This window comes from Ctenopharyngodon idella, chromosome 11, assembly GCF_019924925.1.
Source record: "Ctenopharyngodon idella isolate HZGC_01 chromosome 11, HZGC01, whole genome shotgun sequence".
Lineage (NCBI taxonomy): Eukaryota > Metazoa > Chordata > Actinopteri > Cypriniformes > Xenocyprididae > Ctenopharyngodon > Ctenopharyngodon idella.
Genome location: NC_067230.1, coordinates 8,462,653 through 8,479,007, shown reverse-complemented (window position 1 = coordinate 8,479,007; position 16,355 = coordinate 8,462,653).

Here is a 16,355-nt window from a genome sequence, read left to right as displayed (position 1 = left end):
GTACTTTAAAAGCACATATTAATGGCATGACCATATTCTACATCCCTCCATCCTACCCAATATCTAAACTTAATAACTACCTTACTGACTAATAATAAGCAGTAATTAGGAGTTTATTGAGGCAAAAGTCATAGTTAACAGTGAGAATTGGACCATAAACTAAAGTGTGACCAAAATTATCATTACAAACACTATTGTAGTAACGTGTTAAAGGGATCGTGAACCCAAAAATGAAAATTATCCCATGATTTACTCACCCTCAGGCCATCCTAGACGGCCGCACTCATTGATTTACAGTGAAAGAGTAACAGAGATGCAACGAATAATGTAGGAGTATCGTAAGCTTAGACGTCTCTCGCGGTTCAAACAAATGGGCTGGGCAACAAACTCAAGCTCCCCTTCATTTATATCGAAATCCTCCAACATTTCTCTTTAAAAATTCTCGTTTTAGACTTCTAATTCATAACCGGTGTTTTGTTTTTCTCTATCCTCTGTGCTTCCGCGTTTATCAATACGTCATGCCTTGGGTCAGGGGTTACTCTTTCGCCGTAAACCGATGCTTACAACCGTCTGCTGGAAGCTAGTTATTATAGTTTATAAAGTTTTAAAAATGGATATTTTTCTTACAAAAGCCCACCGCTTCGCTTCAGAAGGCCCAGTGGTGTAGTCTACATGATACGCAGGTATACGCCGTATACCCACTAGGAATGTTCAAGGATTTCCATATACCCACTTAAAGCGCGAGGATAAGTAACCATCCAATAAATTACAAAATATGATTTGTTGTTTGTCGCTTTTGACATGAAACAAAGTCTCATATTTCTCAAAGTCTCAAGTTTCACATTTTGCCCATTTTACTTCGGAATAAAAAAAAAACATAAGTACCGTTTTGGCGCTCTTTAATGTGTAGAGACAGATCGCTGTAGCAGTTCAAGACAAGCGGCAGCCTGACGCGCACGTGAACTGATCCTCTCCTCCACTTTAATAGTTACAGCGCGAAATAAACATGAAGGAACATCTCAAGGTATGTTAAAAGATACAGTACTACTTAACGAAATCCATATCATGTCTCCTATAATCGCTTAATCAGTGTTTTAACAGCGAAAAGACGTTAATAACAGCTTGTAAACAATGTCACGTCGTCACATTTACCTCAGAACAAACATATTCAGTGACCATAAACTCGTTAGTCAGCTAGAAAAATGAACTCGAGAGGAGCATTTAGCTAAATATAAACACCATATTACATAATTATAATTTTTAATGTTCTTCAATAGCCTATATTATGCATGTTTGAATAAATCCGTCAAGTTGACAGCCACCATTTAAATGTTTATATTTCAAAAAACGAATTGGAGTAGAAATAAATTTAAAGTTAGTAGGCTTATTATAACTTTATTATAAAAATTTCCTTAAGTGTAATTTAAGTTTGTATACAAATCAGTTCATTTTAACCTTCAATATTAATGTAGAACCAACTGATTCCCATGTATATGTATATTATATAGCATTAGTTGAGTTTTTTTTTTCTTGAGAAAATTTGCCATGTACTGTACCTGATATACAGTATATCCAAAATAACTGATATTGATTCGAATTGCAAGTTAGTGAATTGAAATGCATAACACTAACAGACTGGCAGGAAATGGTGCAAACACAACTATTGTTTAAAAATGACTATGGCTGGCTTAAAATGAACCCAAAGGCTGGAAATTGAAAATCAGACACATAATTACTAGAAGCAACAATAATAATCAAAAGGTGAACATTTATTAATAAACAATTTAATAAATGTTTATTGTTTAACTAATATATTTAATATTAATAAATGTTAATTTTGGGTTCATTTTAAGCAAGAAATACAGCAATTTTTACACAATAGTTGGGTTAAATAAAACTACCCAGCAGGTTGGGCAAACATTTAACCCAACCACTGGGTTAAAATAACCCAATTGCTGGGTTTGTCCATTTTCAACCCAACTTGGGTTGTTTTTAACTAAACATTTTTTAGAGTGTAATAATAGTTGAAACTTGCACTCTTACGTAAATGTGCATTGAAACTTGCCAGCTGATAAAATCTGCTCCAGGGACCGTATTCATATAACATCTAAGGCTATCTTAACTGGCTGAATTAGATGGTGATTGACACTAAACAGTAGAAAATCAGTCCAGACTCTCCAGGCTGTGAATGCCATTGGCTGTTAAAGTCTTTTGTTGATTATAATAAATTGACATGTTGATAACACACACATTAGCAGTCTTTCAGAATGCTCTCAATATAGCATAGATCAGATGCATACTATATGCATTAGCGAGTGTGGTGGTGCTTATGGGGTGTTGCTCTGGGACAGGGCGAGTATGAGGCTGGGAGGGAAAAATCACAGTATACTCACTACAAAAAACTAGACTGCACCACTGAGAAGGCCTCTATTAACCCTGGAGCTGTATGGATTACTTTCATGATGGATGGATGGATGGATGGATGGATGGATGGATGGATAAATGGACTGACAGACTTTTTTGGGCTTCAAAATCTCACGCCCCCTTCACACTGTAGAAAACTATTTTCCTGATTTGTTATCACAACATTTTCTCTTTTGTCAAATCAACTTAAATAATTAATGTGGTTCAGATAACAAAATATTTTGAGTTTCTGTTGATTAAATCAACCACCTTCATTGTATTAACTAAAAATTTTAATTTCAATGAACTCAAAATTAAGGCAACCAGGTAACTTACTTTTTTAAGTTAAACCAACAATTCTCTTTTACAGTGCATACATACATAGTCATATACACCTAGGATGACTTGAGGGTGAGTAAATTGTGGGATAATTTTCATTTTTGGGTGAACTATCCCTTTAAATATAAATGCTCAACATGATCTAAATTAGTAAAATATTACTATTATTATATTTTATATACTACTACTACTACTAATAATAATCATCATCATCTAGTGCTGTGTTGCAGCCCCCTGGAACACCTGGTCTAGAACACAGAATAGATTTTTGGGTTCCTCTACCTGCAAAATCCCAAGTGAACCCCTGTGCATATGCATCAGTACAATCCACATTAAATTTAGCACAGATAGAGCTGTCAGGGCTGCCCATCTGGAGAAGGAAGTGCTGATAAGCATTTATCACACAAACACACACTGTCAAGATCCTCAGACAGACTCGAGTCAGCACACCTTCCCTGTGGGAAGACGCTGCACGCGGTTACCTAGCAAATATTTTTTTTCCAGGGGCCTTGTCAACCTAGAAAATGTCCTCTTGGGAAGTTCTATTTCAGTTCTGATTCACAATCGCTCTTTAATCACGTCTTTAAATCCGCAGCGCATGGAGACGTGCGTGTCTGAGCCCGGTGAGCGTAGCATCATTTGTGTACACATCTCCCTGTATCAGATAACCTGGATGAGCTCCTGCGTTACGTGCTAACTCAATTCTGCTCTGACAGGGCGGATCAGAGATGCGGATCCGCTGACAGCCGTTTACATGCTTCGTGGCCTTCACTGCGCAACTTATCAGAACGCCACATTAAAGACCCCTGTAGGAGTCCCTCATGATAAGCATCTGAATATCAATACAGCCCAGTGAGGATGCTTAGACACACACACAAACCACTCCACATCACAGCGGCTGACATCTGACATGCAGATATTCTAACTAATAACCTCCGAAACATCCAGCCAACCTCCTCATGCGCCACTCTTTTGCTGTCTCGCGCTTTGCTTCCAGGCTTTGTAATACTATGAATGGCATTAAGCAATCTGGAGAAGAAGAAAAAACTATTTACTACAGTTTTAGTTACATTAAAAGAACATCAGATTTATGTAGTAAAAATGGGGATTACTAGCAAGATTTCAACTGAAAAAAATCCCCATTAATTTTCTTCGAAGAGAAGTGGATTTTTAATGATTCTGTATAAACCCTTAAAGACAGACCTATACCATGAGCTCCAAGGTTATTAATTGACAGTAAATGTTTCTGTTGAAGACATCAGTCAGTGTAATTTTGACATTATTTTTTTAAAATCCTATTTAATAGCCAAAATCCAAACAAACTACACAACCAAAGAATCCTAAAGAGAAGGATCCATCCATCAGAGAATTTCTCCCACTCCCATGAAGCATTGTGAAATGACATAATCAAGTCGCTCTCCCTACAGTCTCAAATATCCTATACCTGTATCTGTGTGTGTGTTATATTAAGATATATAATCACTATTAAGTAGTTGCTTATATTAGCATGCATATTGGCTGTTTATTAATACACATATTAGTAGAGTTGGGGTACTCAAACTCGGACTCGAGTCCAATTTTCAATGAACTCGGACTTGTCACGCACTCGGATGAATTTGTACTCGGACTTGGACATTTTGGACTCGGAAAACTTCCCCGAGTACAGTCGAGTCCGGGCACTGAAGGACACAATATAGTATTATTCAAAAACGAAACTAAACTACTTACATTGTATTGTAGCAGCGTTGAGCATTGTAGCCAATCGCAGACATGTACGTTGAGCGTGTGAACACTATGGCCAATCAGACTGATCAGAGGCATTTTAGGTCCTGTCCCAAATGGCACCCTAAACACTCATGGCCTTCCTACGAGTCCACACTTTCGTGACGTAACATCGCTTTGACTGTCGGGAAGAAGTCTGCCGCGGAGCTCACACCAGTGCGGGCTCAGCAAAAGTGCGCATCGAGGACGCATATCAGCCGCAAAGGGGGCGCTCGTGAGCACCCTTCTGAAGCCTAAAATTGACAAATGGGACACCCTACGGTCTCGTGGACTTAACGGACACACGCACACGGCAGCCATTGTAAGTCCACAAGACCGAAAGTGCATAGAAGTGTGCCATTTGGGACAGGGCCTTAGAGTCGCCATGCAGAGAATTCGCTCAAAATGTATGTGTTCAGAATAAGCACAAGCTTTATACTTTCGCAAATCCCCTCATAACCAGCAAAGTCTACTCTAGACGCGGTTAAAATAAGAGATTCACTGTGCAGTGTGGACTACTTCATTGTTTACGACAAGTGTTTTCATGAGAGTGCAGAACATGGTAAGTAAGTGATGGCTTATAGGGAACGCTACTGACAATCAGCATAATAGTTTTGTTTTTCATGGTGCCAGAAGACCAGTGGTCATGTTCACACTGCAGAGTTTTAGAAGTGATAACTGCATTTAAATGTGGAAGTGAATCCGCTAAATTTTTGTTCTGTGTGAGTCATGAAATTGCGACGATTGACATTGCCGTGAGATGCAAAAACATTGCTATGGTTACTGTTAACAAGAAACATGAAGGAAACAGTTTGGATATGTGATCTACAAAAATAATGACATGCATTAATGTAAATCCTATTAACCAACATTATCAACCGCAATGACAGTACCATTTAGCCTGCCTCTTTAGCATTTTTTTTGCTTTAAAACCAATGTTTGATATTAAGCTAGTTGAGTTGCTGATGATAATAAATAAATAAATGACAGGATGTAATAATGTTATGATTTTTGTAACCTTTACACTTTGGTCATAAGTTTACATCATACACCTTGCAGAACCTCTAAGCTATTTCACATGACAGAGGTTTATTATGTATAGCCTAGTCCACAAGACAAAATACAAAAACAAAATAAAAGACAAATTACATATGCTTGATTTTTAATATTTTGTGTCTTGGATGATCCACAGTTTTTTTTTTTTTTTTTGTGATGGTTGTTCATGAGTCCCTTGTTTGTCCTGAGCAGTTAAACTGAGCTCTGTTCTTCAGAAAAATCCTCCAGGTCCTGCAAATTCTTTGGTTTTCCAGCATCTTCTACATATTTGACCCCTTTCTATCAGTGACTGTATGATTTTAAAATCCATCTTTTCACACTGAGGACAACTGAGGGACTCAAACACAGCTATTAAAAAAGCTGCAAAATTCAGTGATGCTCAAGAAGGCAATATCCATTGAGAGCCGGGGGGTGTAAACTATTGAACGGGATGATTGCTTTAAATTGTTCTTATTTTGTTTAAAAGTTCATTCATTCATTTAGTACTGCCTTAAGGCTAAATAAGATCAACATGTAAAAAAAGAAAGAAAAATGTACACCACCATCATCGTTCAAAAGTTTACCCCTGGCTCTGAAAGGGTTACTTCACCTAAAAATTAAAATTCTGTCATTAATTACTCACGTGACGTAGCAAAAGTAACTAAGAGGGGAGGGTCTTTGCAAAAGGTCAATTGCAATTTCAAATCATTTTGGACTCGGCCGGACTCAACTCGGACGTTAAGGACTCAGACTCAAGTCCGACTCTGCCCTTTTTGGACTCGGACTTGGACTTGATTGGTTAAGGACTTGGACTCGACAAAGGTGGACTCGGACCCAACACTACATATTAGCACATATTACTCCTTTATTTTGCATGACCATATTCTAGGACCATTAACTAAGAGTTCTCCTTCAACAAACTCCTAATTACTGCTTATTGCTAGTAAGGCAGTTGCTGTACATGAATTACAAACTAATATATATATATACACCGATCAAGCATAACATTAATATCTCTTCATCACGGTACCTGTTAGTGGGTGGGATATATTAGGCAGCAAGTGAACATTTTGTCCTCAAAGTTGATGTGTTAGAAGCAGGAAAAATAGGCAAGCGTAAGGATTTGAGTGAGTTTGACAAGGGCCAAATTGTGAAGGCTAGACGACTAGGTCAGAACATCTCCAAAACTGCAGCTCTTGTGGGGTGTTCCTGGTCAGCAGTGGTAAGTATCTATCAAAAGTGGTCCAAAAAAGGAAGAGTGGTGAACCGGCGACAGGGTCATGGGCGCCCAAGGCTCACTGATGCACGTGGGGAGCGAAGGCTGGCCTGTGTGGTCCGAGCTACTGTAGCTCAAATTGCTCAAGAAGTTAATGCTGGTTCTGATAGAAAGGTGTCAGAACACACAGTGCATCGCAGTTTGTTGCATATGGGGCTGCATAGCCGCAGACCAGTCAGGGTGCCCATGCTGACCCCTGTCCACTGCCAAAAGCGCCAACAGTGGGTACGTGAGCATCAGAACTGGACCACGGAGCAATGGAAGAAGGTGGCCTGGTCTGATGAATCAAGTTTTCTTTTACATCACATGGATGACCGGGTACATGTGCGTCGCTTACCTGGGGAACACATGGCACCAGGATGCACTATGGGAAGAAGGCAAACTGGCAGAGGCAGTGTGATGCTTTGGGCAATGTTCTGCTGGGAAACCTTGGGTCCTGCCATTCATGTGCATGTTATTTTGACATTGTTGCAGACCATGTACACCCTTTCATGGAAACGGCATTCCCTGGTGGCTGTGGCCTCTTTCAGCAGGATAATGCGCCCTGAAACAAGGCAAAAATGGTTCAGGAATGGTTTGAGGAGCACAACAACGAGTTTGAGGTGTTGACTTGGCCTCCAAATTACCCAGATCTCAATCCAATCAAGCATCTGTAGGATGTGCTGAACAAACAAGTCCGATCCATGGAGGCCCCACCTCACAACTTACAGGACTTAAAGGATCTGCTGCTAACATCTTGGTGCCAGATACCACAGCAGACCTTCAGGGGTCTAGTGGAGTCCATGCCTTGACGGGTCAGGGCTGTTTTGGCAGCAAAAGTGGGAACAACACAGTAATAGGAAGGTGGTCACTAAAAATGTTGTTTTTAAAAATGTAATCAATGAAAAATTATGCTACCACTTTTTGTATCTGAAAATTCAGCTTTGCCATCACAGAAATAAATTCTACTTTAAAATATGTTAAAATAGAAAAGTTATTACAATGTAATATATTATTTCACAATATTACTGATTTTATATTGTATTTTTGATCAAATAAATGCAATTTAAATAAATAGTACTGTAACGTCAGCACTTTTGCAATGAAAACAACTCTTTTTATATGGTGATATCAATTAGTAATTTGTGCAATGCATTTCTAACCCTCCTATCTGTACTTAATGCACACAAACACACACTGCCTGAAGATCCTCCACACTACAGCCTCAGAGGGCACACAGGGCAGGGACTGATATAAACGTCTAACAGAGGAACACAGTAATACAGCCTGTAAAATGCACCAGTAAACACCACAAACAAACATGAAGCTTTAATGAGAATAGGAAAATGTGTTTCAAGCCTGCATTGTTATTAAAACTCCCATTTAGCTCGAGTTTATGGCAGAAACTTCTGTAAAAGCCTGTATTACAATAAGCCATAAACCCCAGTCTGACCACTCAATGACAAAATCTGACACCGCAAACGAGACGTGGGACTTGGATTTCAGTGGATTTCACGCTTTTCCATTGTCTAATCGAACTGAAACACCACATGAAACCTGCTCTCCTAACAAACCCGGCCTCTCATCTGCATGGGTAAAATCCCTCTGTAAAAGCCATGTGTCTGAGAGCAGATTGTTTGTCCGCGCAGATTTATTTGTTTTTGGGAGTTGGAGACGGGCTTCTGTTTGTTAGGTCATTGCACCCCATGTTCTTTTGCTTGTTTCCTCGACAGATCAATGTAACCCATGTACCCTACATCTCCCATTTATAGACTTGTTGTTTGTTTTCCATGTAAACACCGTTTCATCTTTTTTGTTTTCAGTTTTTCCTTCAAGATCTTTTATAAGCTGCTGATGTGAGTGCTCAGGAGGATACTGAAATATCAAATGATAGAGATAGAGAGAGAGAGAGAGAGAGAGAGAGAGAGAGAGAGAGAGAGAGAGAGAGAAAGAAAGAAAGAAAGAAAGAAAGAAAGAAAGAAAGAAAGAAAGAAAGAAAGAAAGAAAACTACAAATGGCATGCAGAGGCCAATCAAAACAGGGATCATTTACATATAGAAGTCTTAAAGATACAGTTCAATACAGAAGAGTCCTTGACTAACATATTAAGTGGACTTCATGGAAAAAATGCTACAAATGTTTGGAATATGGTGCCTTTCACCTAAATAATTCCACTTGCATAAGATGTGTCACTTAGTACATTTCCAAGAAAAACATTACGCAACGCACTTTCTCTAACATTAATTTACACCGCATCTGAGTTGCACAGTATTGATGTCTCAAGCAATAAAAATCTTTTAAACGTGTTTAATTCATTAAGTAGGATGTGCGATATGTGCCATAATTCACTCTGAAAGAAGAGCTGTGAAAATATGACTGATGAACACTGAGTCTCTTCTGAAGCAGTGAATATGAGTGTGCTGGGAGGAGTTTGAGATGAAGTATGTCTTCCTCAATGCTTACCTCACAAGCGTGAACAAAAAGCTCTTTGTGCGTGTTTGGGCACAGTCATCTGTATTGTGCTGTAAGTGAACAGACACATACTGTAGGTCAGCTGGTCATTGAACACAAATGCCCACAATGCTTCAGTTGATTGATTTGCTGTCTGAGGTTAATCACGTTCAGAACTGTCATGCCCATTAGTGCCCCCTAACTTTTTGTGCCAAGTGGTTATTAAATGCAATTTCGCAAAAAAAGCATTTTTATATCTGTGTCCCAGAAATCCCTCATACACATTTAAATTAGGTCAGTCCATCTGTGAAGCTGCACCTTTCACAGATCATTTGCATCTTGTTGCTCAAAATGCAAAATAAATAAATAAATAATAATAATAATAAAAAATAATAATAATAAAATAAAATTATAAAATAGAAGTGTTTGGAATGCAAAAGGAGTCAAAGCTGATGTTTTTCATAAAATGAAAAGTCAAGGTGATCACTGGCTAGACGGGTGGATGGATGGATGGATGGATGGATGGATGGATGGATGGAGGGAGGGAAGGAAGGAAGGAAAGAAGGATGGATGGATGGATGGATGAAAGGAAGGATGGATGGATGGATGGATGGATGGATGAAAGGAAGGAAGGATGGATGGATGGATGAAAGGAAGGAAGGATGGATGGAGGTGGATGAGGGAAGGATGGATGATGTATGGATGGAGGGAAGGAAGGACGGATAGATGGATGGATGGAGGAAAGGAAAGGAAGGAAGGATGATGGAGGGAAGGAAGTAAGGAAGGAAGGAAGGAAGGAAGGATGGAGGAAAGGAAGGAAGGATGGATAGAAGGAAGGACAGATGATGGATGGAGGACAGGAAGGAAGGAAGGATGATGGATGGATGGAAGGAAGGATAGATAGATGGATGGAGGAAAGGAAGGATGGATGGAGTGGTGGATGAGGGAAGGATGGATGGATGGATGGATGGATGGATGGAGGAAAGGAAGGAAGGAAAGAGGGATGATGGATGGATGGAAGGAAGGAAGGGTAGATGATGGATGGATGGATGAAAGGAAGGAAGGAAGGAAGGATGGATGAAAGGATGGATGGATGAAAGGATGGATGGATGGGAGAAAGGATATATAGATAGATGGATGGAGGAAATGAAGGAAGGATGGATGGAGTGGTGGATGAGGGAAGGATGGATGGATGGATGGATGGATGGATGGAAGGAAGGATATATAGATAGATGGATGGAGGAAAGGAAGGAAGGATGGATGGAGTGGTGGATGAGGGAAGGATAGATGGATGGATGGAGGAAAGGAAGGAAGGAAAGAGGGATGGATGGATGGATGGATGGATGGATGGAAGGATAGATGAATGGATGGAGGACAGGAAGGAAGGAAGGATGGATGGATGGATGGATGAAAGGATGGATGGATGGAAGGAAGGATATATAGATAGATGGATGGAGGAAAGGAAGGAAGGATGGATGGAGGGGTGGATGAGGGAAGGATGGATGGATGGAAGGAAGGAAGGAAGGAAGGAAGGAAGGAAGGATGGATGGATGGCTGGATGGATGGATGGATGCAGGGATGGATGGATGGAAGGAAGGAAGGAAGGAAGGAAGGAAGGAAGGATGGATGGATGGATGGATGGATGGATGGATGGATGGACGGACGGACGGACGGACGGAAGGATGGATGGATGGATGGAAAATTTTTATTATTATTAATTTGAACTTTATGGAAGTATAAATACAAAATAATTAAAAATAATTGTGATTTTATTTATTATTTTAAATGTTATCTCTACAGGCTTTGATAAAACTGTATTCTAAATAAAACTATACTATAGACCAGGGGTCTGCAACCGTTTTTTAAAGTTCAGAATAGTTGAGAACCACTGCACTTGACTAATAAGTTTTACACTTGCACAATGAAACCATAACAATATAAACCAAACTACTAAATAACTAAAAAAATGTCTTCTCTCACTTAGGACATTGACTGAATATCCGTCTGTGACTCACTTCATGTGTTCCTCGTGGTCAGCTTTCAGCTGTTTTACCGCCCCAAACCCAACAGCACACTGGAAACGCTGCTCTCGGCTAGCTGGTTTCGCTGACCCCTCCCTGCTTCTGACCGCAGATCCCTCCTCTCCACCCTACTGAAGACAAACAACAAACTGTAATTAGAGAAGAAAGACATTCAATTCCCATCAAGCAGACCGCAAACATGTGTGCCTTTGTGAGGCAATAAACTGAGCCTACTGGAGAAAATCTTTATCAATAAACAATAGCAGACAGAGCCCTTCATAATCTGTAGCTGCTGAGGTATTTTAAATCACTTCCTTTCACTTATATTTAACTGTAAAAGCATCACTCATGCTGTATATAGATATATTTTTAGGACCGGTGGAATATTATAAATTGATTACACAGCTCTTAAGTTCCTAATCAGTAGTAATAAACCTGTTGATCTGACTGAGACTGCAGAGAGTTTTAAGCATGTTTCTGCAATTACACCACATTCATTCATCTATCGCTCCAATCAGACCTTTTTCTGAATTAGTGAAAGTGCGTATCTCAAAGACATTCTTTATGCGTGGATGGACAGAAATCAAGTAGCTCAGTGTCTGAGATGATGTGAGAGTCTAAACAGAAATGGTCTTCTTTTTTATGAAAACCAATTGAGATTTTTTGTGAGGGGGGAATTATTTTGAAACTTGGTCATTTTTAATTCATTTTAGGTATGGTGATTGAGGATTAATAATTCATATCACCTTTTCCCCCTCGACTCATTAAAGAGCATGTTTGAGATGACGTTCCTCTGAGCTGAAATAATAAAAGTGACAGATTTGAATGGATGGCTTTATAAATCTTTTCAGCATAGGGGAACAGAAAAAGAGACGGAAGGAGCGAGGAATGAAATGATACAATCGCATACTTTCTCTCTTTCTGTTTTGTTTTTTTGTCAGGTTCTGGGACCAACAACCTTACAAAGTGCAAATGGAGAAGATTAAAAGGATAGTGTCACGCAAAAGTAAAATGTCTGTTGTAATTTACTCACTCTCACCTGTAGTCATTGTGAATATCAAGCTCTAAAAGGACAAAAAACAAAATAAAAGACCCAAAAAGTATGAAATAAGTTGAGTTTTTTTATTTATATAAAATATAATTTATGTATTTATATTAATTACACTACAGTTTAAAAGTACTTTTAAAGAAATTAATACTTTTAATTCAGCAAGGATGCATTTAATTGACCAAGAGTGACAGAAAATATATTTATAATGTTACAAAAGACTTAATAAAAGACTTCTTTGTTCTTTTAAACTTTCTATTTAAAGAATCCAGAATAAGAAAAACGTGTTTCCGCAAAAAAAAAAAAAAAAACTGTTTTCAACATTTATAATAATAAGAAATGTTTCGAGACCAATTAACATATTATAATGATTTCCGAAGGATCATGTGACACTGAAGACTGGAGTAATGACTGATGAAAATTCAGCTTTGCCATCACAGGAATAAATTACATTTAAAAATATATTACAATTATTTAGTACTGTAGTGTTTAATATATTACTATAAAGCTATTTTAATAATGATAATAATAATATTTCATTATATATGTGTGTGTGTGTGTGTTTTATATATATATATATATATATATATATATATATATTATATATATATATAATGTATACACTATATTGCCAAAAGTTTTGGGACGACTGCCTTTATGTGCACTTTAATGACATCCCATTCTTAATCCGTAGGGTTTAATATGGAGTTGGCCCACCCTTTGCAGCTATAACAGCTTCAACTCTTCTGGGGAGGATTTCCACAAGGTTTAGGAGTGTGTTTATGGGAATTTTTGACCATTCTTCTAGAAGTGCATTTGTGAGGTCAGGCAGTGATGTTGGCGAGAAGGCCTGGCTCGCAGTCTCCACTCTAATTCATCCCAAAGGTGTTCTGTCGGGTTGAGGTCAGGACTCTGTGCAGGCCAGTCAAGTTCCTCCACACCAAACTCGCTCATCCATGTCTTTATGGACCTTGCTTTGTGCACGGGTCCGCAGTCATGTTGGAACAGGAAGGGGCCATCCCCAAACTGTTCCCACAAAGTTGGGAGCATGAAATGGTCCAAAATGTCTTGGTATGCTGAAGCATTAAGAGTTCCTTTCACTGGAACTAAGGGGCCGAGCCCAACCCCTGAAAAACAACCCCACACCATAATCCCCCCTCCACCAAACTTTACATTTGGCACAATGCAGTCAGACAAGTACCGTTCTCTTGGCAACCGCAAAACCCAGACTCGTCCATCAGATTGCCAGACAGATAAGCGTGATTCGTCACTCCAGAGAACTCTAGAGTCCAGTGGCGGCGTGCGTTACACCACTGCATCCGATGCTTTGCATTGCACTTGGTGATGTAAGGCTTGGATGCAGCTGCTCGGCCATGGAAACCCATTCCATGAAGCTCTCTACGCACTGTTATTGAGTTAATCTGAAGGCCACATGAAGTTTGGAGGTCTGTAGCTATTGACTCTGCAGAAAGTTGGCGACTTCTGCGCACTGTGTGCCTCAGCATGCGCTGACCCCGTTCTGTGATTTTACGTGGCCTGCCACTTCATGGCTGAGTTACTGTTGTTCCCAATTGCTTCCACTTTGTTATAATACCACTACTTACTTTACTTTACTTTATTTTGCTATCCTCACTTACATAAATTAACTATAGTGTCCTGCACCCACTAGTAAAAATATACAACCCAAATTCCGGAAATGTTGGTTTCTCTAAATCTTTTGATGTTATGCACTGTAGATGATGAGATTTGCAAAGCCTTTGCAATTTGACATTGAGGATCATTGTTTTTAAAGTATTCCAAAATCTTTTTATGCACTCTTTCACAGCTCTGTCCATCTTTACTTCTGAGAGACTCTGCCTCTCTAAGACATCCCTTTTATAGCTGATCATGTTACAGACCTGATATCAATTAACTTAATTAGTTGCTAGATGTTCTCCCAGCTGAATCTTTTCAAAATTTCTTGCATTTGCAGCCATTTGTTGCCCCCGTGCCAACTTTTTTGAGACCTTTAGCAGGCATCAAATTTGAAATGAGCTCATTTAGTGGATAAAAGTGTAAAATTTATCCGTTTATACATTTGTTATGTTATCTATGTTCTATTCTGAATAAAATATTGGCTCATGTGATTTAAAAAAGTCTTTTAGTTTTCATTTTATTCAAATTTAAAAAATGTCCTAACATTTCCAGAATTCGAGTTGTACCAAAAATATCCAAAATGTTTAAATAATTAATATATAAATGAATATATCTAATAATATATCTAATATATTTATATATATATATATATATATATATATATGTAATTATTATATATATATATATATATATATGTAATTATTTATATATATATATATATATATATATATATAAATATAATAATTATTGTTATTTTTTAAATTTTATATACAAATTAATATACAAATTGGAATGGATTTAAAACAACATGAGGGTGAATAAATAATAGTCATTTTCATTTTAGCCTGAAGTATCCCTTTAACCTCACAGTCCAAAAGAGAGAGCGAAAAAATAAAAAAATAAAGAAGTGAAAAAGACAAAGAAAAGAGGTGACTGGCAAGGGCAGAGGAGTCCAGGGTGAAAAGACGAGAAGCAATGGACAGGATCGGGCCACAGAAAGAGAGAAGAGAGGAATAATGAATGGTAAAGATGCAAATGTGTGTTTGTTAATGAGTGGTGTGGCGTGATAATGACCGACCATCTGAGCAGAAAAGGAGCCGGTCTTATCTTATACCATTCAAGCACGCCTGGCCTCACCTGCCGTCTGTAGGGCTGCCACATGTCACACACACACAAATACACACACACACAAGCCACAAAACAAAGGCCTGCGCTGCTGCCCACCGCTCCCTCGCAAACAGCCTAAATTAAATCTTTTAAATATGCAACAGCTATTGGCAATTAAACCTGCTTCTGCCTTTAAAGAGATTAGTGAGGCTGAAGAGTTAGACAGAATGATGATCTTGACACACACACACAGTTTTTTTGAAACCCCCCTTTCACCCAGAATCCTTTGCCGTTTCCTATTCTTTTGGGAATAATTGCTTTTGGGTGTGTGTGTATGAAATGAAAGAAAGAGTTCGGGCCCAATGTAGGAGGAGTCAATTTGCAGAGTGTTTATTTTTGGTGTTGGCCCTCACTCACTCACTCTCCCTCAATCTCCTGTCTGAACACACACACACACATCGGCGAACAAACACAATCTGTGTGAGGAGTGGGCACGGAGAGACCAGAACCTTATCAGCAGACACAACAGGGCCGACAGAGGAAACAGGCTGGGGAGAAAAGACAGACCTTCTCCTTGACACACACACACACACACACATACACACACAGTTGTTGAGGAATGTTTCTTGCTCTGAGTGTGTGGTTGAACTCTGCTCTCTGGGGGCACAGTAAGTTTATGCTGTCTGAGGCACTTCCACGTCACATCTACTGCTACATGTCTTATAAAGACACGCTCATTCTACAACTACAGTTCTTCTCAGAAGACCATTTCATTGCTCAGAGGTTGCTTAATGAAGTTTTCAGTAATATGTCATTTAAAGCAATATTTCATCCAAATCACTTTATTTTTTCCCTGGAACTTTTTTCATAGCGATATTTAAAGTCACAATGTAATGAGAAAGAGACCATTTCTTCCATATTATGACGTACATCCGAATGAAATGCATTATTGAAAAAGAAAAAATGTTTGTCAGGACTTAGTTCAATCCTTTGGATGTTGAATGGATTGAGGCAGATCTGAATATAAGCTTGCAGTCGATTCTAAGAAAGGGCAGGGTTTAGGCGGACTAAATGATTGGAGTTATCCAAAATCAATTTTTTGAGCAAGTACATAACGAGCCAGTGTTCAAAACTATCTCCGTTCTTACCTTAGCCCGATTCACAACGGTAATCTTGTAATAATGTGTTCTAATTGGGGTGGTACTGGTGGGTTTCTGCTGGAAATTCGAGCATGCAGCCGTTCATCTTTGCGTCATTACGTCATTACATCACGTCTGTTTACATAAAAAATGAGTCCCAG